Genomic DNA, 23,742 nt, shown 5'->3' with positions numbered 1-23,742 from the left:
ACAAGAGCGGAGAGAAGGCCAAAAGGAGGGGGAGGAAGGAGTGACAAAGAAACTCCTAGGGGTGATGGAATTGTTCATTATCTTGATTGTGTTGGTATTTTCAAAGTGTATACATACGTCAAAATTCGTCAGATTGTGTACTTTAAATATATGCAGTTTATGTATATTTCCATCTATCTGAGATGATTTGGAAATTTTACCAAGTTAGAGAAGTTCACTATCCAATTTGCATTTTTCTATCCAGGCCAAATGTCATTAACAGAGGATCTATGTTTGTTTAATTGATATAATCATATTATCACTTGATCAAATGCTAATAGCATTATTATAATTGAAGATAAAAGCTCATTACAATTGTTTTCAACAGGGCAATACTTACGTGATTAACTTCCACCTGAGAAAAAAAAGCATGTATTACCAGAGAAGAGCTCCACATGCATAAGAGTCTCTTAAAAATAATATTCATCTGAAGGAAAGAGCAAATGAGAGAGAGGGAGGAAAGAATTAGGGGAGGGAGGAGAGAGGAGGGAAGAAAGAAGGAAAGGATCTAACATAGACCCCCCCATTATCTCTTTTGCATTTAATAACTTGACTTCTGAAATCCCATATATACAAAATACAAAATGTTTTCTTTTATCCGCCAAAGAAAGGAAATATAAATATTGTGGGTTTGTATGAGATATGGTGGTAAATGGGAGTTAAATGGACCAGTACAGTAAACAATTACATGATTCACAGAGCACGGTGCCGGAACACTGAGAGCCATCTATCAAAAACTTTGCAAACAGCTGGATTATGGTAGAAACTTAGAGGACTGGTGGCAGTGTACCGTGCCAGGCATCTGCTTTTTGAGATGAGTTGGAAAAAATGAAACTAAGGTTTATGTAGTTTCATTTAAATAAGATTACCTAGAATTTAATATTTTATTTTCCTCCGTAATAAGAAATCATATCCTTTTGTTTGTTTGTTTTCAAATGCGTAATCCTGTTTGACATCTAGTGTTCTTCCCTGCTCTCTCATAAAAATCACTCTAATTCTGCTTTTAATAGCTCACAGAGGAGGCCCTGACTTATTAGCCCTTGATCAATTTCTAAACATAACTGACCTTTCATATAATCCAGGTTTATTGGATTTTTAAAAATAGAAATAAGGTGGGGGATCCCTGGGTGGCGCAGCAGTTTGGCGCCTGCCTTTGGCCCAGGGCGCGATCCTGGAGACCCGGATCGAATCCCACGTTGGGCTCCCTGCATGGAGCCTGCTTCTCCCTCTGCCTGTGTCGCTGCCTCTCTCTCTCTCTCTCTCTCTGTGATTATCATGAATAAATAAATAAATGAAATCTTTAAAAAAAAAAAAAAAGAAATAAGGTGGGATCCCTGGGTGGCTCAGTGGTTTAGTGCCTACCTTCGGCCCAGGACGTGATCCTGGAGACCCGGGATCGAGTCCCATGTCGGGCTCCCTGCATGGGGCCTGCTTCTGCCTCTGCCTGTGTCTCTGCACCCCCCTCTCATGAATAAATAAATAAATAATCTAAAAAATAATAATAATAAATAAAATAAATAAATAAATAGAAATAAGGAAGAAAAGTTGAAAACCAATACAACAAAAGTAATCCTGGAGGAAGTCCAGGTCTACTATGTCTTTCCTGAAATCCGTGGAGCAAGGTGCATATCAAAGTCAAGAACTTTTAGGATTCCAGAACAGTGATGAGGTACGCATACCATATGTTACATACTTCCATAGCAGGGTCTGGGGAAGCACTGTAATGAAAGACACAGCTATTTTTGGAGTGAAATGTGTTAATATCCATAAATGTGTCCAACAGAGATAATCAATAACCTCATGTTTAATCAGGTTTTGCCTTCATTTGAGTCTCAAAACACCCTTGGTATTCACACTACTTTAGATTTCCAATGTGCAGGGAAGACATTATGGATTCAATTTTGAAATTTCAATATGTTGAAAAGAAGGAAATGGTGACGCAGTACTGGAGACGACGGGCTTCAGTATGGGAAAATATATGCATGCATTTGAACAGATCCCCACCAACTCTCCAAGTGTTGATAATATGGATAGATGGCTGTTAGGTTTCAACTATTGTACTTCGACTTCCTGTTTCTGGAGTTTTAACAGAATGGCCGCGTAGTTTTTGAAAAGCGTGGCTGTGAATCATGAAACTAATGTAATCTTTAGAGAAGAAAACTCAAGAATTATGAATACAGCAGTGCGTTGGGCAGTACTCTAAAAATTGTAATAGATGATATTTAAGGTAGGACACCTAAAACATGCTTTCATATGTACTTCTTCTAAGAGAGTAAGTTAAATGCCTATTACATTGGAACCTCACCACAATACTCTCATCAGGGTCTACGTAGAACAACCTTATAGGTCAGCATAGTGAGATCTTTTAGGGTTTAACGTGCATTGAAGCCTGAGGTCCAAGGGACTTGGGTTTCATCTGAAACTTCTGAATGAATCAATGAATGAATGAATGAAAGGAAGGAAAGAAAGAAGGAGGGAAAAACCTATGTGGATTTCCTTCTGGTGAGTAATGTGGTAGACATTTCATGCGTGTTTTTTTTTATTTTTTTATTTCATGCGTTATGGTAGGAATTGTCCATTGGACCTTCCCGCCTAAAGATGCCCTTACTTAATTTCGTCATGGTTCGCTTATGTAATAGTGTTTCTCAGAAAGTTTCATTTTCATTCAGCTCAGGTTGGATTTATTTGACAAACTGAAAAGAAATTCTGAGTATTTACTTAAGTCTGAGCTCTTAAAAAGGTGAAATACTATTAAACTGTCACGTCTGGGCAGCGCGGCAGGACGGTGGGAGAGCAGGGCCTGGAGCCCGCCACACCTGCGCACCTGCACACCTGCGCACCTGTGCACCTGCGGCACCTGCGCGCACATGGCGGACACCTGCCAGCCCGACCTGCGGGAGGCGGAGCACGGCCCAAGGCCAGCGAGGAGGGGTTTTGCTTCCAGCGCGGCAGGAAGGCATGAGAGGATAAATAAATAGAACAGACCCCGTGGGGGAGGCCCGCCAGGTGCTCATCTCCTTATGGGGCACAGCCCTCGGGCCTCGGGGACAGCGGGTGGGTCGGGCGGGGGCTCCGGGCTAAGGGGGTTGAGCCCCGGGAGCGATTCCAGGGGTGCAGGCCCGGACCCCGGGCACCGGGGGCACAGCCCGTGATCCTGCGGTCCCCCCGGGAGGGGCAGAGGCGGGGAGGGCACAGGACGCAGAGGAGGCTCCTGGGGAGGGAGGAGAGGGGGGAAGGCAGAGGGCACGAGTCGGGGAGGGCGCTCCTGGGGGGGGAGAGGGGAGGGCACAGGACGGGGAGGACGCTCCTGCAGGGGTTTAGGGGGGAGGGCACAGGACGGGGAGGATGCTCCTGGGGGGGAGGGGAGAGCACAGGTCGGGGAGGACGCTCCTGGAGGGGGAGAGGGGAGGGGGGAGGGGGAATGGCACAGGACGGGGAGGACGCTCCTGCGGGGGGGAAGGGGGAAGGGGGCAGAGGGAAGGGGGGAGGGCACAAAACGGGGAGGATGCTCCTGGGGGGGACGGGAAGGGGAGGAGGAAGGGCACAGGATGGGAAGGACACTCCTGCGGGGGGCAGTGGGGAGGGCACAGGACCGGGAGGACAATCCTGCGGGGGGGGAGGGGGAAGGGAGGAGGGGGAGGGCACAGGTCGGGGAGGATGCTCCTGTGGGGGGGAAGGGGCAGGGGGAGGGCACACGACGAGGAGGACCCTCCTGCTGGGGGGAGGGGAGAGGCGGGGAGAGGACAGGACGGCCAGGACTGTCCTGCCCCCAGTGCCCCGAGCTGTGCAGGTCAGCGCCCCCCCCCCCAACATCCAGGCCAGTGTGGACTGGGAGCTGCGGGTGGCTACCGAGGGAGCTGACCCCAGGGCTGGAGACCCAGTGGCCGCAGTGTTGTCCTCCTTCGTGTTCCACCACGTGCCTGGGGGCCGCCAGGGGACAGGGGCCTCAAGGGGTCAACAGCTCACCTGAGCCGGCATCCAGTGGGGGGCATCTCCCCAGGTGCACACACATCTGAGCGTCAGCACAGCAGCCCCTCCCCCAGAGACCAGCTGCAAGGACTGGGGAAGAGCGAGTTCTGGACCCAGCAGCGCTGGAAGCTCCAGGGGAGGCCGAGGGATTCACAATATATAGAACCAGAGGGTTCCCCTCCCTTTTTAATTTTTTTTTCCTTTTTCCATGACAACTCTTTTTTTATATCAGACTAAAAATTTCCAATATATTTTCTCTTTTCCCCACCTTAACTACAATATTTTACAAGCTCTTCATTTTTAAGTTTTTTTTTTTCCTTTCTGACTTTCATATTTCTACGATTACAGGTCCTAGATGTAGTTTCCACTTCTGGATTCCCTTCAACATATTCAATTTAATTTGGGGAGCTGTACGAGGTATGGGTTTTTGTTTTGTTTTTTGTTTTCTCTGCCTCATCCTGTTCAACAATGACGGAAGTTAGTACCTTCTAAAACATGACCAGCAGCACCCAGAACCAAGTGGAACAGCATGCTGGTTCACTCTGTGAGATTATATTCTCCCTGCATTTCCATTCTGCCCCCCTCTTTAATCTCCTTTATGTTTTGGTGGTCAATGTTGGCGCTTCCTACAAGTATTGCTGGTTTATATAAATTTGGAACTGAGCATCTAATATACGGCACTTAATGCACTCAGAACCAAGAGGATCACCCTCTAGACCCCTCAAGTAGACGGCACTCTCTCTCAACTACCACTTCTTCACTACCATCATCCTCCAGGATCCCCCCACTTTTTTCTTCCTTTTTTTTTTTTCCTCTTTACATTTTTTTTTCTGTTCTTCTTTTTCCTTTTTCTTCTTTGGGGTTTTTGTCCTTTTATTTTTACTATTAAAATTTGTTTCTCACTTTAGTGGTGCTTTTGTTTTATTTTGTTCTGATCTTCTTTTTCATTTTCTGGTCTCTGACCTCATCAGAATCATCTAGGGTGGAATTTACTTAGGTCGTGGTTGATATTTTTGACTCAGCCTGCTCATACAGCCACTCTCCACTGAAAAAAATGACTAGAAGGAAGAACTCACCACAAAAGAAAGAATCCGAAACAGTACTCTCTGCCACAGAGTTACAGAATTTGGATTACAATTCAATGTCTGAAAGTCAATTCAGAAGCACAAATATAAAGCTACTGGTGGCTCCGGAAAAGAGCATAATGTGCTCTAGAGACTTTGTTACTGCAGAATTTGGATGTAATCAAGCCAAAATTAAAAATCAATTAAATGAGATGCAATCCAAACTGGAGGTCCTAACGATGAGGGTTAATGAGGTGAAAGCAAGAGTGAGCAACATAGAAGACAAGTTGATGGTAAGGAAGGAAGCTGAGGCAAAAAGAGAAAAAACAATTAGGAGACCATGAGGAAAGGCTAAGGGAAATAAATGACAGCCTGAGAAAGAAGAATCCTATAAGTGAGGTTCCAGAAGATGCTGAGGGGAAGAGAGGGCCATGAAGTATATTTGAACAAATCATAGCTGAGAACTTCCCTAACTGGGGAGAGAACTAGGCATTCACATAAAGGACATAGAGGGGATCCCCCCCAATCAATAAAACCATTCAAAACCTCGACATTTAATAGTGAAACTTGCAAATTCCAAAGATAAAGAGAAATTCCTTAAAGCAGCGAGAGACAAGAGATCCCTAACTTATATGGGGAGAAATATCAGATTAACAGCAGACCCGTCCACAGAGACCTGGCAGGCCAGAAAAGGCTGGCAGGATATATTCAGGGTCCTAAATGAGAAGAACATGCAGCCAATAATACTCTATCCAGCAAGGCTCTCATTCAGAATAGGAGAGATAAAGAGCTTCCAAGATAGGCAGAAACTGAAAGAATATGTGACCTCCAAGCCAGCTCTGCAAGAAATATTAAGGGGGACCCTGTAAAAGAAAGAGGAAGTCCAAAGAAATAATCCACAAAGACAGGGAGTGAATAGGTATTACGATGACATTAAATTCATATCTTTCAATATTAACTCTGAACGTGAGTGGGCTTAATGACCCCATCAAAAGATGCAGGGTTTCAGACTGAATAAAAAAGCAAGATCCATCTATTTGCTGTCTACAAGAGACTCATTTTAGACCTAAGGACACCTACAGCCTGAAAATGAAAGATTGGAGAACCATTTACCATTCAGATCGTCCTCAAAAGAAAGCAGGGGTGGCAATCCTTATATCAGATAAACTAAAGTTTATCCCAAAGACTGTAGTAAGAGATGAAGAGGGACACTATATCATACTTAAAGGGTCTATCCAACAAGAGGACCTAACAATCATGAATATTTATGCCCCTAATGTGGGAGCTGCCAAGTATATCAATTAATAACCAAAGTAAAGAGATACTTAGATAATACACTTATACTGGGAGACTTCAACATGGCACTTTCTGCAAATGACAGATTTTCTAAGCACAACATCACCAAAGAAACAAGAGCTTTAAATGATACACTGGACCAGATGGATTTCACAGATATTTACAGAACTTTACATCCAAACACAACTGAATACACATTCTTCTCAAGTGCACGTGGAACTTTCTCCAGAATAGACCACATATACTTGGTCACAAATCATGTCTTAACCAATACCAAAAGATTGGGATAGTACCCTGCATATTTTCAGACCATAGTGCTTTCAAACCAGAACTAAATCACAAGAAGAAATTTGGAAGAAACTCAAACACGAGGTTAAAGACCATCCTGCTAAAAGATGAAAGGGTCAACCAGGAAATTAGAGAGGAATTAAAAACATTCATGGAGACTACTGAGAATGAAGATACAACCATTCAAAATCTTTGGGATACAGCAAAAGCAGTCCTAAGAGGGAAATACATCACAATACAAGCATCCATCAAAAATTTGAAAAAAAAAAAAAAAAACAAATAAACAAGCTAACCTTGCACCTAAAGGAATTGGATTAAGAATAGAAAGTAAGTGATCCCTGGGTGGCGCAGTGGTTTAGCACCTGCCTTTGGCCCAGGGCGCGATCCTGGAGACCCGGGATCAAATCCCACATCGGGCTCCCGGTGCATGGAGCCTGCTTCTCCCTCTGCCTATGTCTCTGCCTCTCTCTCTCTCTCTCTCTCTCTCTCTCTCTGTGACAATCATAAATAAATAAAAAAATTTAAAAAAAAGAACAGAAAGTAAAACCTACATCAGACAGAAGAAGAGAATTAATAAGGATTTGAGCAGAACTCAATGAAATAGAGACCAGAAGAACTGTGGAACAGATCAACAAAACCTGGAGTTGGTTCTTTGAAAGAATTAATAAGATATATAAGCCATTAGCCAGCTTTATTTAAAAGACAAAAGACTCAAATTAATAAAATCATGAATGAAAAAGGAAAGATCATAACCAATACTAAGGAAATACAAACGATTTTAAAAATGTATTATGAGCAGCCGTATGCCAACAAATTAAGCAATCTAGAAGAAATGGGTATATTTCTGGAGCAGGAAGAAATAGAAAACCTGAACAGGCCAATAGCTACGGAGGAAATTGAAGCAGTCATCAAAAACCTCCCAAGACACAAAAGTCCAGGGCCAGATGGCTTCTCAGGGGAATTCGATCAAATGCTTAAAGAAGAAATAATACCTATTTTACTAAAGCTGTTCCAAAGGATGGAAAGGGATGGAATACTTCCAAACTCGTTCTGTGAGGCCCGCATCACCCTGATTCCAAAACCAGACAAAGTCCCCACCAAAAGGAGAATTATAGACCAATATCCCTGATGAACACAGATGCAAAAATTCTCAACAAGCTACTAGCCAATAGGATCCAACAGTACATTAAGAAGATTATTCACCATGACCAAGTGGGATTTATCCCCGGGATGCAAGGCTGGTTCACACTCATAAAGCAATCAACATGATAGATCACATCAATAAGAGAAAAAACAAGAACTATATGATCCTCCCAATAGATGCAGAGAAAGCATTTCACAAAATACAGCATCTATTCCTGTTCAAAACTCTTCAGGGCGTAGGGATAGAGGGAACATTCCCCAGCATCTTAAAAGCCATCTACGAAAAGCCCACAGCAAATGTAATTCTCAATGGGGAAGCACTGGGAGCCTTTCCCCTAAGATCAGGAACATGACAGGGATGTCCACTCTCACTACTACTATTCAACGTAGTACTGGAAGTCCTAGCCTCAGCAATCAGACAGCAGAAAGAAATAAAAGGCATTCAAATTGGCAAAGAAGAAGTCAAACTCTCCCTCTTTGCAGATGACATGACACTGTACATAGAAAACCCAAAAGACTCCACCCCAAGATTGCTAGAGCTCATGCAGCAATTTGGCAGAGTGGTGGGATGCAAAATCAATGCCCAGAAATCAGTGGCATTTCTCTACACTAACAATGAGACTGAAGAAAGAGAAATTAGGGAGTCATTCCCATTTACAATTGCACCCAAAAGCAGAAGATACCTAGGAATAAACCTAACCAAAGAGGTAAAGGATCTATACCCTAAAAACTACAGGACACTTCTGAAAGAAATTGAGGAAGACACAAAGAGATGGAAAAACATTCCATGCTCGTGGATTGGAATTAATACTGTGAAAATGTCAATGCTACCCAGGGCCATTGACACATTCAGTGCAATCCCTTTCAAAATAGCATAGACTTTCTTCAGAGAGTTGGAACAAATCATCTTAAGATTTGTGTGGAATCAGAAAAGACCCTGAATAGCCAGGGGAGTATTGAAAAAGAAAACCAGAGCCGGGGGCATCACAATGCCGGATTCAGGTTGTACTACAGAGCTGTGCTCATCAAGACACCGTGGTACTGGCACAAAAACAGATACATAGGTCAATGGAACAGAATAGAGAACCCAGAAGTGGATCCTCAACTCTATGGTCAACTAATATTCAACCAAGCAGGAAAGACTGTCTACTGGAAAAGGACAGTGTCTTCAATACATGGTGCTGGGAAAATTGGACAGCCACGTGCAGAAGAATGAAACTGGACCATTGTCTTACACCAGACACAAAGATAAACCCAAAATGGTTGAAAGATCTAAATGTGAGACAAGAATCCATCAAAATCCTAGAGGAGAACATGGGCAACACCCATTTTGAACTCGGCCACAGCAACTTCTTGCAAGATACATCCATGAAGGCAAGAGAAACAAAAGCAAAAATGAACTATTGGGACTTCATCAAGATAAATAGCTTCTGCACAGCAAAGGAAACAGTCAACAAGACTAAAAGACAACCTACAGAATGGGAGAAGGTATTTGAAAATTACATTATCTAGGATGCCTGGGTGGTTCAGCGATTGAGCATATGCCTTTGGCTCGGGGCGTGGTCCCGGGGTCCTGGGATCAAGTCCCACATCAGGCCCCGCATGGAGCCTGCCTCTCTCTGTGTCTCTCATGAATAAATAAAGAAAATATTAAAAAAAAAAGAAAATGACATATCAGATAAAGGGGTAGTATCCAAGATCTATAAAGAAACTATTAAACTCAACAGCAAAGAAACAAACAATCCAATCATGAAATGGGCAAAAGACATGAACAGAAATCTCACAGAGGAAGACATAGACGTGGCCAACAAGCACCTGAGAAAATGCTCTGCATCACTTGCCATCAGGGAAATATAGATCAAAACCACAATGAGATCCCACCTCACACCAGTGAGAATGGGGAAAATTAACAAGTCAGGAAACCACAAATGTTAGAGAGGATGTGGAGAAAGGGGAACCCTCCTGCACTGTTGGTGGGAATGTGCCACTCTAGAAAACGGTGTGGAGGTTCCTCAAAGAGTTAAAAATAGACCTGCCCTATGACCCAGCAATTGCACTGCTGGGGATTTACCCCAAAGATACAGATGCAGTGAAATGCCGGGACATCTGCACCCCGATGTTCATAGCAGCAATGTCCACAACAGCCACACTGTGGAAGGAGCCTCGGTGTCCACTGACAGATGATGGATAGAGAAGATGTGGTCTATGTATACAATGGAATATTCCTCAGACATTAGAAACGACAAATATCCACCATTTATTTTGACGTGGATGGAACTGGAGGGTATGATGCTGAGTGAAGTAAGTCAGTCGAGAAGGACAAGCATCATATGGTCTTACTCCTAATGGGAATATAAGACAGTGAAAGGGATTATAGGGGAAAGGAGGGGCACTGAGTGGGGAAAATTAGAGAGGGAGACAAATGATGAGAGACTCCTAATTCTGAGAAACAAATGAAGGGTGGTGGAAGGGTAGGTGGGCGGGTTGGGGTACCTGGGTGATGGGCACTGAGGGGGGCACTTGAGGGGATGAACACTGAATGTTATACTATATGTTGGCAAATCGAACTTCAATTAAAAAAAACAAAGAATATTATATGAAAGGAAAAAAAAAATCACATCCCTCTTCCCACACCTTCACAAGTATGAATTCTGGTGTTATGCTGTGAGTCATCGATACGTAAGTCTTTTTCTTCATTTTGTTGACATGTTCTCCCTTGAATTTCAAAATGTTTACCTATATAAACAAAATGATTATTTCAAAATATAGTAGAAATGACTCTTAAACATAATCCCCTAAAGGAAGCTGAGGTTAAATAAGGGAAGAGGAGGAGTATCTGGCCAGCTCAGTGATAAGAACATGTGGCTCTTGATCTTGAGGTTGCGAGTTCACACCCCATGTTGGGTGAGAGATTACTTAAAGATAAAATCTTAAGAAAAAAAACTTTTTAAATAAAGGAAGAGAAGCATATAACTACTTTTTATTTAAAAATGTATGTATTTATTTGCCAGAGAGGGAGAGAGAGAGCACAAGTAGGCAGAGTGGCAGGGAGAGGGAGAGGGAGAAGCAGACTCTCCGCTGAACAGAGAGCCCATTGTGGGATCATGACCTGAGCTGAAGGCCAACGCCTAACCGACTGAGCCACCCAGGCGCCCCGAGAAGATGTAACTATTAAAACAAAAACAACAAGGGATCCCTGGGTGGCGCAGCGGTTTGGCGCCTGCCTTTGGCCCAGGGCACGATCCTGGAGACCCGGGATCGAATCCCACATCAGGCTCCCAGCATGGAGCCTGCTTCTCCCTCTGCCTGTGCCTCTGCCTCTCTCTCTCTCTCTCTGTGACTATTGTAAATAAATAAAAATTAAAAAAAAAACAAAAAAACAAAAACAAAAACAACAAAATCACTCTGTACTACTATGTGACAGATGAGGTGAAGAAACACACCCAGGTCACAGTGACGGACAGTTCTCGGGCTCTCGGTCGCTAGCCTTTCTTTGTATTGGACTACTTCCTTTTTTCCTGATTGTGCAAAAGATTAAGTCCACAGAGCCACATAGATTTTCTTCTTAATGCAGGGAGCTTGATAGAATTCTCGACCAAATTATCCTGCTACCGCATCAGAGCATACACATTCTGCTCCCAGAAGTTTCTGGCACCAAGCCTACCCGATCTCTCCAGAGCTACACCAAGTAGAGTATAAGAAGCTGCATCAGGAACTCACATGCTTGATGTGCCCTATTATTCCCACAGATCCAGCCAATGAATTAATTTTAGCTTCCCAGATTCCCTAATCCACAATATTGGGCTTTTTGTGTCCATCAGCTTTGCGTCTTCCCCTCAGACTCGGGCATTTTAAGAATGAATGAAATTAGAAATGTTTCCAAAAACAGCATCTCTGAAATACTATTATGGCCTGTTGCAACCTACATTTCTGTCTCTTCGGCCAGAATGTGCAAGAACTTCAAGTAGTGCCCAGATGTTTTGAGACATTTGATTAGCAGAAGTTATTCCTCTGCAAGTGTGAGAGATTTATTTTGAGATGTGTGCTGTTACCCCGACTGCTGCTATAAAGCTGTGGGTTGTTCTTTCCTTTTTGCCATAGGAGTACTTTATAATTTCAGTAAGATTCTCTCTGCATGAAATAATGTACTTTAATGTAGATTTCCTGCAGCAATCCACAAATACTTCTCTGTGGGATTTTACGTTTCAACCAATTCAATGTACTCATATCACTTTTAAATTCATTTTTACTTACATTTTTATAATGTTCACCCTGACTAGTAATTTTAGCCTCACCACAGATATTTTTTGTCACGTTCCCTATAAATCTTAAAGCCCTAGAACTCCGAGCCATAAGGCAAAAAAAAAAAAAAAAAAAAAAAAAAATCTTTTTTTTTTTCTCGGATCTCCATTCTAATATGGTATGACAAGTATTAGATCATAAAATATTAAATAAAAATGAAAATTTTCCTCAATGTTAACATGATTAGTTTGGATTAAAAAATAAAACAGGATAGCTTTTGCTGACTTGCATTACAGTCTGGCTGAAGGAAGAGCAACATTCTTATTTGGATATAGCCTACACATATATATTTTTCTGACCTCTGGAATGGTTCTTTTGGTTTAAGCTTTTTAATTCCAATTCCAATTTCAATAAACTTTATTGGCATGGCAAGGAATGCAAGCATGGCTAGAATCCATAAATTATGTTTGTGACTCTAGGGCAGCAGGTTTCACAGAGGAAATGGGATTTTTTTTCTTGCATCTTCATTTTCCATTAAGTAAAGGAAATGGAAGAGAATATTTCAGTCCTAGTAAGACAGAGCAGAAGAGGGAAAAAATGGACTTCTCAGTGGGGCTTTATGCAATGAGCCATGAGTAGGAAGCAAACACTGTCTTTAAAGAATTCAAAGAAATACCAATTCAGGATTTTATATCAAAATAAAGTGCGTATATAGGAGAATATCTAGGCTTTGCAGGGTCTGAAGTTTAACACAACTTTGTGAATAATTTTTTTAAGAAAATAAATTAAAATTAAAAATTAGATTCCAGTGAATATTGATGAAACAAATCATGACAAATTGTATATTTTTAAAAGCTGACAAGTAAAATAAACTTAAAAAAAATTCAAGGAAACCACGTTTTTATTAATTACTGTCTAATTTTAACTCACCCCATTCCCAGCACCTCTTTATATAGCAATTCCTGTATTTTATTTTTTTAAGGTTTTATTTATTCATGAGAGACACAGAGAGAGGCAGAGACACAGGCAGAGGGAGAAGCAGGCTCCATGTGGGGAGCCTGATGTGGGATTCGATCCCAGGACCCAGGGTCACGCCCTGGGCCAAAGGCAGATGCTCAACCGCTGAGCCCCAATTCCTCTATTTTCTATAAATGGAATGAAAAGATAACCTAATCTGTCTTCTAGTCTGGTGGATCCCATGAGTTTTAAATTAATGTTAATTTGGAAGACTGTATTTCCACCTTTTAAGTCATGGTTGGCAATGTCATGCCAAGATGCTCCTATGTTGTTCTGCATTAAAAATAGGTGACTTTAAAAACAGACATATACAATGTTGATAGTACTGCGTTAGGCATGTGCCCTTCCATCTGAGGAGTTCTATAAATTCCATCGTGCATAATTCTCATCAAAAAGAAAAAAATGTATGCTGCATTTATAATTGTACATGTTGCATTGGTGAGTCTATTCCTCCCAGAAAAGGACTTCCATTTTGAACAGGGGTCTACTTTTAACTTTTAAATGTTCAATATTTGAAAAAAATTATCCCAGACTAGCTTCTGGCTCCATACATTCCAAATTCTTTTTTCTCTTCCATCACTGATATCCTCTCGTGCCAATTACCGTAGAGTCGTCTCTGGTCTTCTCGCTCCCTAGCATGACCCTTGGTGAGTCAGCCCAGAATATTCATGAAAGGACAACCAGGAATAACTTAACTATATATGAATGTAATTGCAAACCAACCACAGAAATTTATTCCGCTGACCCAGGATTTCTCAATGTTGACACTATTGACATTTTGGGCCCAATCAATCTTTATTGGTGGGAGGCAGGGTCATTCTGTAAATTCCAGGTGTTTGGCAGCCCCCTGGGCCTCTCTGTGCCAGCAACATTCCCACCACTCCCCATCCCAGTTTTGATACCCAAAAATGTCTCCAGACATTGCAGAGTGTCCCTGACAGGCAAAGTTGTCTCCAATTCAGAATCAAGGCATTCTGAACTCATCTAGTTAACTGAATACCCAAAAAGTCTACCCCTATTCCAGTATTACTCAGCGGGGCAAAACATGGCACAGGGCAAGCTGAAGAGGAAAGAGACGAGGTCTCAAGCAATTGCAGGTATAATATCTTTTCTCTGCAAATGTTACAAAAAGCCCCTGATTACAGAAACTATTGTTAGGGCCCTCGCAGGGGTTCAGAAGGGGTCCGTGTAACGGGGTTTATACCTTATGAAGTTTGCAATAAATCACTTTCTGTTTATACTTGAGACTTGGAGGAAAATATGGACTTCTGGTCTTTGTATGCTCTGTTACGCAGGGTTCCCTGAACTGTCTGAAGTGCTCCTAGTGGGCAATAGTTGTGTACGTTGTACTGAATAGGAAAAACCTAGATCACTGAATGGCTCTCGAGTTCCCTCAGTCATTATCTCTGGCCTCGGTATCTAGCGTGATGTGCCAAACGTCCGACAGTGGAAAATATACGTGTAGCGGCCAAATAGGATTGACAAACTAAGACTTACGAGGTTGTGAGATCGAGCCCTGTGTCAGACTCCATGCCCAGTGTGGATTCTCTCTTCCTCTCCCCCTCCCCATCTTGCACGCTCTCTCTCTCAAAGAAATTAAACAATTAAAAAATTAAAATAGAAATAAATAAATGGTACACATGAATATTTACAAAGAATATATATATATAACTAAGAGTTAAGTTAAATAGGTTTCTTTCCTGTGTAGTGTTTTGCAAACATAGTTGACAATAAGGTCTTTTTCCATGGAACTCTCTTTATTATCTCGCTGGACACTAGTATTATTTAGGGAACAGCCTGGTGAATGTTGGTATTGTGGTAAGAAGATGACATTTGTACCAGGAAGTTTTGGGTCCAAATCTTGTGTCAGCTCTTTGCTAGCAATGCAGCCATAGTGAAGTTTATCCCCTTCAGGCCTTTGAAATCTTATCTATAAAAACTGGGATCAAAATACCTGCCCCAGTGTATTATTATGAGGCTTAGAGGTAGCATATAGAGAGTATTTTGTGCGGTACCTGACACATGGTACGTACACCATAGATCACACCTGTTAATGTCTGAGTGTGTTCCTTGAAAGGACTTTAAAGAAGCATCATTAGTCTGAAATCACAGGGAAGACATTTGTATTGAGTTGTAATTCTTCTAGCTTTTATTAATGTACGTTGAGTGACTTTTTAGGGAGAATGAAATCTGCTTGGATTTGTTGAGCCCCTTGAAGTGCTCAATTGTGTGTGTGTGTGTGTGTGTGTGTGTGTGTAAAAACCTCTTGGCTCTAGAAGAAGCAAACAGCTTTCTCTAGTAGAGAATAATCCACTATTGATTTGATATGGAAATAACAGTATTCTTAGTAGCCTATATACCAAGTATTAACCATGGTTGTGTCCAAGTGGGTAGGAGTTGTAAGTTTCACAAAGTTCTTCTTTTGAATTTTTCTGTGTTATTTTTGTAATGAGGAAAAAGTTATTTTTAAAATTTAAAATAATAAAACCCTGAGTTCCTTGGTGCCAAAGTTCTGGTAACGCTCATGCTCCTGGTAGGAGGAGATTGTGTCTATTTAGATAGTGCTATACACAGCACAATTCTTCCAAGACCTAAAAATAACCATCTCTTTTTTAGGATTAAAAAAGAGATCTTAGGGATCATCATTTCCCATGCTTTCCTGTGCAATCTGAAGAAGTGGATCCCTGGGAGTTTAGGGTACTTGCAAGCAGTGAGTTGATGATAGAACCAGGACGTGTGTGCTTTTCCACATATTTCTGTTTAACAAACAACACAGATCTTGGGTCACTAGGGGAAGGGTCCATTAAAAGGAATGTTGACAATTCACTACTGTCAGTTCCATTATTCATATTCGAATTCCTTCCAAATTATCCTACTAATGTAATCCCAGCTGCCTTGCTTCTTTGCCTCTTAAAACAAGCTCTCAATGGTAAATGTCTAAAATAGTCACAGACTGTCTTATAATCTTCCCCTATTCCCTTCTCCCTTCTGGCATTTTTTTCCCAGATTCTGAATCTATCTCTTCTCCCCTACCCACAGTGTCTTATGCTATTCCTGGCTGCTTCAAGTCTCTATCCTGGCCTTCACCCAAAACTTCCCCATTTTAAAGTTTTCATAATTCCAAAATTTCCCCCTCCTTCCCTAGCTCTGGCCAACTCCAACTTAAACTTCAAGATTTACCTCACATCTGTGGTCCTTTGTCTGAAACTTTTACCCAATTCCCAAGGCCACATTGGTGATTCCTCCTCCTAATAATTATCACTTACTAAAATCGGAGTTGTGTTTCTTTCCCCAACCAGCATATGAGACTGACAAGTCTTACTCATTTTTGTAAGAGGTTAACTTGCAAGAGGATGCTAAATAAATAGACGCTGAATGAGTGAATTCACCTCTGAAGGTAGCTCATCCCCACTAGATTTTTGAAATAATTCCAACGGATGTATAATCGACGCATAGACCTTCTACTCTACCCTCACAGGATATTTGAGTGTTTGGCAAGACACGTGAGATGATGGCATTTTTAGACCTAGGGACTCTAAAGAATGCCCCTAAATTCATAACATATAGGCAATGAAGGTCGCCCTGGTACATAGGCTGGTCTGTACTTGAAGTGTGCAGCAGCTGGAAGAGTCTGGTACCAGAAACTAGTGAGGCAGCAAAAGAAAAAACACTGGGAAATCCTAGGAAGGCATTGGGAAGTTAGAGGAGAGGGAGAGATGAGAAAACATGATGGAAAACAACTAGTATTGGGGGGGGGGGTCCCAAAGCAGAAACAGGCAACAGGGAACTTGGATCATTGTTGTTCATAGAGATTTGGCCACCAAACTGCTCTTTCACTGTATTAAGTTAAATACAGCTTCTTCTGTGACATCAGAATAAATTTCATCCTCCAGTTTCACATTTCAGTAGCAGAAACTGACAACTCAGATCCCAAATTGTCCCCATTAGAAGTGAGAGAAACAGATGGGAGGGGAGTACACAGAGTAAAGATATTTGTCACCCATCCTTGCTAGAAAATGACAGAAATTAATTGCTTCTTCATCTGGCTTTTTACAGCAGGTTGTTTGAACCTTAGTTGTGCCTCTCCTATTTGCCTTTATTTCTAATTGTTTTTTCCCCCACGTCATCCTCCCTGGCCCCATACTCAACATTAGATGGCAACTTAGGCTCTCAGATGTATGGAACCTTGTGCTCCATCTCTGTTCCCCTCAATGCCCAGCACAGAGCATTAAATGTAGGAAGGAAGGAGGAGGAAAGGAGAGAGGGAAAGATGCAGAGAGGAATGGCCATGTTAGGAGGGTATTGGTCAACAAGAAGCAGGCATGTGGGTAGGAGGATTGGAGGTCATGGGATGGCCTGGGGTGGGGGAAATGGAGGCCGAGGGTGAAGAAGCAGCAAAAGGAGATGGTGATGACAGAACAATTGCAAAACCTAGTTTCAAATCCACTTGCCTTTTCTGTGATTATTGCTGAGAGTTTTGCAGAGTCTGGTGTTTCAATTTGTATTGAAGTAGTTAGGGCCAACTTTTCAATTTATTCCACTGCTAAATAATTAATCTGCCCTTGGGCTCCTTAGTAAACTGATCAGCAGCTGTATCACTACCGGACAAAATAGCTCTGTGATGGGTCTTGTCACTTATCAACTCAGGTGTCGTTTTTCTTCTTGAGAAATCATATCTTTAGATCTGAATCACGTAATTATTTTTTTTTAATACAGGAGTAGGTTGCTATGATTTAAAGGCATTCCTAATGTCTTACCTATCCTCCTCAAACATGTCTATTTGCTAAGATTTATAGATTCTCTACCAAGATTTATTTTTCTTGACAGTTTTGCTAAGAATCTGGAGGACCCGGTGGGTCATCCTAATCTCTTTCTCTCTCCAAAATCCAAGGATAACTGGCAGCATGTCACATAGAGGAGATAGAAACTCAAAAACTAGTGGAATTATGTGATTTAGAGATGCATGACCATAGAGTACACCTTAACCAATAGCTTTTCATAACGCAGAAACCATCCCCATTCACATTTCGCCCCGAGAAGCGGTTAATTAGCACATGGCTTTAAGGACGCACTAGGAAATTGCAGATCCCTTTCTGTGACCTGGCATTTTTCATGTAGAAAGAATTAAGAAGCAAGACTTAAGACCCTTTCTATCTATTCTGTGAATCTACGAAACCTAAGTACTCATTCCCCTGGGGTAGATCAATTGATGGATCCATCAATTAATTGATTGATTGATTGCTTATTTAGTGGTAGATGTAGGTCTTAGTTTACAAAATTGAAACTAGTACATTAAAATATAAATGAGTAAAGAAATTAAAGCGAAAGGAAAATAGGGTAGACCAGTAAAATAAGGCCACCAGAAATTTAGTATATAACAAGGTAGGCCAACAAACTGCACAATTACTAAATATAACTGCAAATTCAGCTCTGTGTTTCCTAGCAGCCAAAGCAAAAAAGAAAACCCCTATTGTTACACAATTTTCCATGAAATATAAATACACATGGTTTAGAAAATTAAGTTTTTTTTTCTTATCCATTAACCATACTTTCTTTTCTTATACAGAGTCAAAATACTACTTTACATTGAACCTAGTCATGGTTTCAAAAGCAAAATGCAGTAAAAGTCTTTTTTTTTCTGACATTTTTCAGATATCGCAATAATAATTGTAATGATGTTTTATTTATTTATCGTCTGTCTCTCTCTGCTAGAGTATAAACATAGTACACAGATTTTTTTTTTTGCCTAGTTTGCACCTTCCTGTACAAGCAATACCTAGAATGGTACCCAGGACTGTGAGGTGCACAGTGAATATTTATTAAGTAATCGAAGAAAAAAAACTAGGTTGTGTGGGGCAGGCTGGCAGGAGAGATAACTTAATCCACGAAATTAAGGGTTTATAACCGGTAACTGGATCGTAGGCTGTAAGCCTGATCACTTTGTATTTCCTGAAGTATTTTATGATTAAAAGACAGAATTTTGAAGAAGCGTTGTGACCTTAGCTTTGCCTTCTTGAACCTACGTAGGAAGGGTAAAACTCCAAGCACTCAGATCTTAGATGACTGAAACAGCCCTAAACTGGGGACACCTGGCTGGCTCCACTGGTAGACCATGCAACTCTTGATCTCAGGCAGTGACTTCAAGCCCCATGTTGGGCATGGAGCCTACATAAACAAAAAGTTCCTCAACTGTTTCAGGGTGCAATCTAACTTTATCCAGGATGCCTTGGAATTTAGGTTTACAGATTTCCTTGTTGCATTAGGAACTGAGTTCTGAGTCTCAAACGAGGAGTTGTGATTATAAACTTTCAATATCTCTGGGTGTAAATAAATGATGTTGACAGTTATTTGTCATGCCTAAAAGAAAATATTTCATCAGCAGAAAGAACACAACAATATAAACTAATAAGTTGGCATTCTTGATCAATATTGCTGCTATAGGCAAAAAAAAAAAAAAAGGAAAGGAATAAGGGAAAGAATGGTCTTCAATATCTTGTGTCATAATGATGTTTTAAACATCAAATGGCAAGTTAAGCTTTATTACTCTGTTCTGTTGTTGTTTCTTAAAAAAAAAATTCTCTCAAGGGATTTGTTCTTTCATTGTCTCAGAATTCTACACCTTCTTCTGCTGGACTGTTAAACTGCTTGACCTTGAAGAGTCTTATCCATCCATCCATCCATCCATCCATCCATTCCCCAACTATCATAATTTGAACGCTTCTATGACAGTAACTATTTTATGGGCAGCGATACAATGACAAACAATAAAAACTGCTTAACTTCCAGGAAATTAGAGTGACGGCCTATGCACCAATTCAAGTTCAATTCCTAAGGAGGGAACGATCCCCAGAGTTAATGACCAATAGATTCACATATAAAAGATTTAAACAAGTGTGTGGGATGATATGGGTGTGGGCCTCGCAGAAAATAGCAACTATAGTTTCAGCCCTTCAATAGCTTACAATCTATAGGAGACAACAAAACGATGGTTATGGCAGGAAATATACCAAATGTAAATGATGCTTAAATCTTCCAAATAACTACTGACAAAGGCTATCTCCCAGTTTATGTGTTTCTCTGATTAAATATATGATTATATCAGGATAGAATGTGATTGTTAGCATTTACAGTAAAGGAACAGTAACAGGATGCTCAGAACTGTATTCATGGCAAATGCAGAAGAGAGGAGACTGGAGATACATTTTTAAATTTCTATAAATTTTCTATCACAATGTGCCTTTTTTTGTGGCAATTCAGTATATTTTTGCTATTGGACCTTAGTGTTTTGACACAGCATACTTAACCCTGCAGACTCTGGAGTCGGGGCCTGAATCTGCCCATTAGCTCCACCACTTAGTTCCTTAAGCAGGTCGCTTCATCTATTCGAGTATCCGTTTTCTCATTCTTCATGTGAGCCTGTAGGATGGGTATAACCGCTAGAAGGCCCAAGTGGGATAATCCATGTGCATCAGCTTCCTATTGCTGCTGTTACAAATTATTACATGGAGTGGCTTAAAACTACACACATCATGGATTACCGTACCGTTCTGGAGGTCAGAAGTCTGCGGTGTTTTTCACCAGACTAAAAACTGAGGCATCTCCTTCCATATGGAGGCTCGAGAGGAGAATCCATTCACTTGACGTCTTAGCTTCTAGAGGCCGTTTGTTCACGGTCCCCTCTTCTATCTCCAAAACTAGCAGCGTAGCATTTTCTCTCCTTCAGATTTCTGCTTCCATCCTTCCAGCTCCCTTACCCTGCTCTGTCTCTCTCTTAAATGGACCCTGTGGATTGCAAGGAGCCCACCAAGATGTTCCTTGGGTGTATTACCTTTTCAAAATCCTCACCTTAATCACACCAGCAAAGTCTCTTTAGCCATGCAAGGGGACATATTCACATATCCACCTGTTCTGGGGACATGGATATTTGGGGCGGCGGGGGGGGGGGAGTGTGGAATAGGGTGTTGTCATTATTCTTCCTACTGCCCCATGTAAAGTATTTTTAAAAATCACCTAACACTATTATTTCTTTTGTTTTTTATTTACTTGCGAGAGACAGACAGAGAGAGAATGAGAGCACACAGAAGGAAGAGGAGAAGCAGACTCCCCCGAGTAGGGAGCCTGATGTGGGGCTGGATCCCAGGCCCCTGGGATCATCACCTGAGCCGAAGGCAGATGCTTAGCCCACTGAGCCACCCAGGTGCCCCTAATACTATAGTTTCTTACATACGCTCCCCTTGGCCAACACATTTCTCTAAAGTTTATAAAAAATAGTTATGTGGTCACTTCACATGAAGAAACTGAAATAAAATGAGGTTTAGACCAACTCAGCCTCTGATTGTTTCCCCAGACTATTGTGGCTTATTGTTCTTTGACTTTTTGCTGAGATCAGTGGACCATTAGTTTATATCAGTGGTAGTTGTCAACAGGGAAAAGAGCTAATTGACTATTTCATTATGGCCCCAAAGAAAGTGCATGTGATTTTAATACTCCACTGGGCTTGCAAGGCTATTTCTTAACAAACTCTTTTTTGGGTTTATGTAGTTTAGGCAATTGTGAAGCTTTAAAAGCACACAAACCGATGTTATGAGAAATCTGTATTTTGGGCATCTTCCAACAGGGCTGCTTAGGTGATTTGAAAACATTCAACAACAAAATAAGAGCCAGGATAGACAGCTAAGGAAGTCAACGAGGGACACATACTGGTCAGTTATCAAGAGCAAACTACTTCACAGGAAGCCAGTTTGAGAAAGGAGTTCAAGCTCCAAAACATGGTTTAGGCATCAGGATCTTTTTTTTTTTTTTTTCTGCCAGTCATAACCATCACTCTCTTTTTGTTAGGTTTTTTGTTTTGTTTTGTTTTTGTTTTTGTTTTTCTTTTTAGTAACCTCTACCCACAATGTGGGGCTAGAACTGGCAACCCTGAGATCAAGAGTTTCATGCTCCACCGACTGAGCCAGCTGGGCGCCCCACAAACATCACTTTCTTCAAGATGTAGCTCAAAACTAGCCATCCCCCTGCAGCTTTTCCCTCCACCTGTCCCCCACCATGACCTAACCTCTTGTCTTCTATCCTCTCACACTTAGGAGACGTGTGTGTGTACGTGCGTGTGTGTTATTATGCACACAATTGTACATATGTATTACACACACACACACTAAAAATGCTGTGTTGTCTCTTATTTTTTTTGTCTGTTAAATTCATATGTAAACTACCAATTCTCCTGTATCCCCCATAGAGTAACTAGCACTGTAGCGTACGCTTAATAAACACTTGCACATGACAAAATGAATTCTTTGCTTTGGTTGAAAAGGACTTCAGCCCCGAAATGAGCCCCTGTGTTTGTGTGTAGGTTTTAATGGCTCATTTTCTTGTCAGACTTCCTCTGGTTAGGAACGCCGTGGCAGCACCAACAGTGTAAAGGGAAGATTTTATTGGAGAACATTTGGAGGATTAGAAAAATCTCCAGAGCCTTGGAAGCACCACATTGTGTGTTCAGAATTCTATTTTATTCTGTCTCAAGATCAGAATAAGCAGAGAAGAAAGATGGCAAGATCCACAGGGTTCCATATGTGAGGCTAGCCCCCAACCCCCTTCAGAAGTAAGTGGGAGGAAGGAAGGAGCATAATCATTAGAGGATTTCTCATTCAGCTGTGTTAATTCTCCTCCGGCGGCAACTTTGCATATGAGCTCTTAACCCTGCAAAATGTATTATTGAGTACATGATGAATTTAATTAGTTGTAAGAGTTATCCTCTTTCCTGGTTTTACTAAAATAACAAACAAACAAACAAAATACCTCGGGATAATTGGTCCATTCAGACCCAAAGAATTCAAACAGTATTCAATGGGATACTACAGTGCTCGTACCTTTTTATACTTTTGTTCCTCTAGTGAGCCAAGGAAAAAAAAAAAGTTTTTTTTTTTTTTTTTGCATGGAAATTACTTGCTAGTATAAAGAGTGAATAAGGCACCCTGTAGTGTTCCAGAAAAAGTAATTTATCAACCACATACTAGGGTTCTAGGAAAACCCTAATTTTTCCCCTCTCTAAGTTCAATTTTTTATTAACGTCATTAGACTAGGCTTTTTGAAAATGAGGAGAGACTCTGAAGTCAGAATTACACCAGTTGTGGAAGTGACTGTCACTGTCCCCATCCCTCCACCTCAATCCAATTCACACTTTTATGATTGGCTTCCTTTCTGACCCATGCTTGTTAATTATATCCAGCTGTAGGCAAATTGCTCTTCCAAATTGGCAACACCGAGCTCTCAAGCTGCTCAATTTTTTTTTTTTTCTCTCCTGGATAAAACCTTTGGAGCATGCATTTTCTTGACTAGTGTTTCTGAACTAATCCTCAGTTATGGATATTTTAAAGGGTTCAAGGGACTCACGAAATAACTTGGTTTTGAATACAGTGCATTTCTTTCCATTTGATCCCAAATGACCTAAGAACATATAGAGAGAAGGATTTCTGTAGAGACTTAGGCCCAGAGCCATCGCTGTTCGCTGTTCGATTTGTGTTCCTGGATGCTCCGATGTTAAGTTCTAAGTAGTGATTGGCCAGGTCCCAGCACTACTCCAGGGAGCAATTGGGCTTTGCCCTACAGTGGAAGACCCAACACCCACCCAGAACAACAGTTTTTAAAGACACAACAGGCACTTTCCCTCCCCTTTTTTTTTCTTTTC

The 23,742-nt window shown here is 41.3% G+C and overlaps 1 long non-coding RNA gene across 1 annotated transcript in view; it reads right to left on the bottom strand.

Annotated features, from left to right (window-relative positions):
* LOC144286733 (uncharacterized) overlaps positions 1–14,646 on the bottom strand; it is a 35,070-nt gene extending 20,424 nt beyond the window's left edge. The window contains exon 1 of the long non-coding RNA XR_013354680.1: positions 14,556–14,646. This is a non-coding gene — a long non-coding RNA (uncharacterized LOC144286733). The remainder of the gene's footprint in view (positions 1–14,555) is intronic.
* Positions 14,647–23,742: the final 9,096 nt, after the last annotated feature.

This window comes from Canis aureus, chromosome 1 (assembly GCF_053574225.1).
Source record: "Canis aureus isolate CA01 chromosome 1, VMU_Caureus_v.1.0, whole genome shotgun sequence".
NCBI lineage: Eukaryota > Metazoa > Chordata > Mammalia > Carnivora > Canidae > Canis > Canis aureus.
Note: the sequence above shows the minus strand (reverse complement) of the source record. Positions and strands in the feature narration are given on the sequence as shown.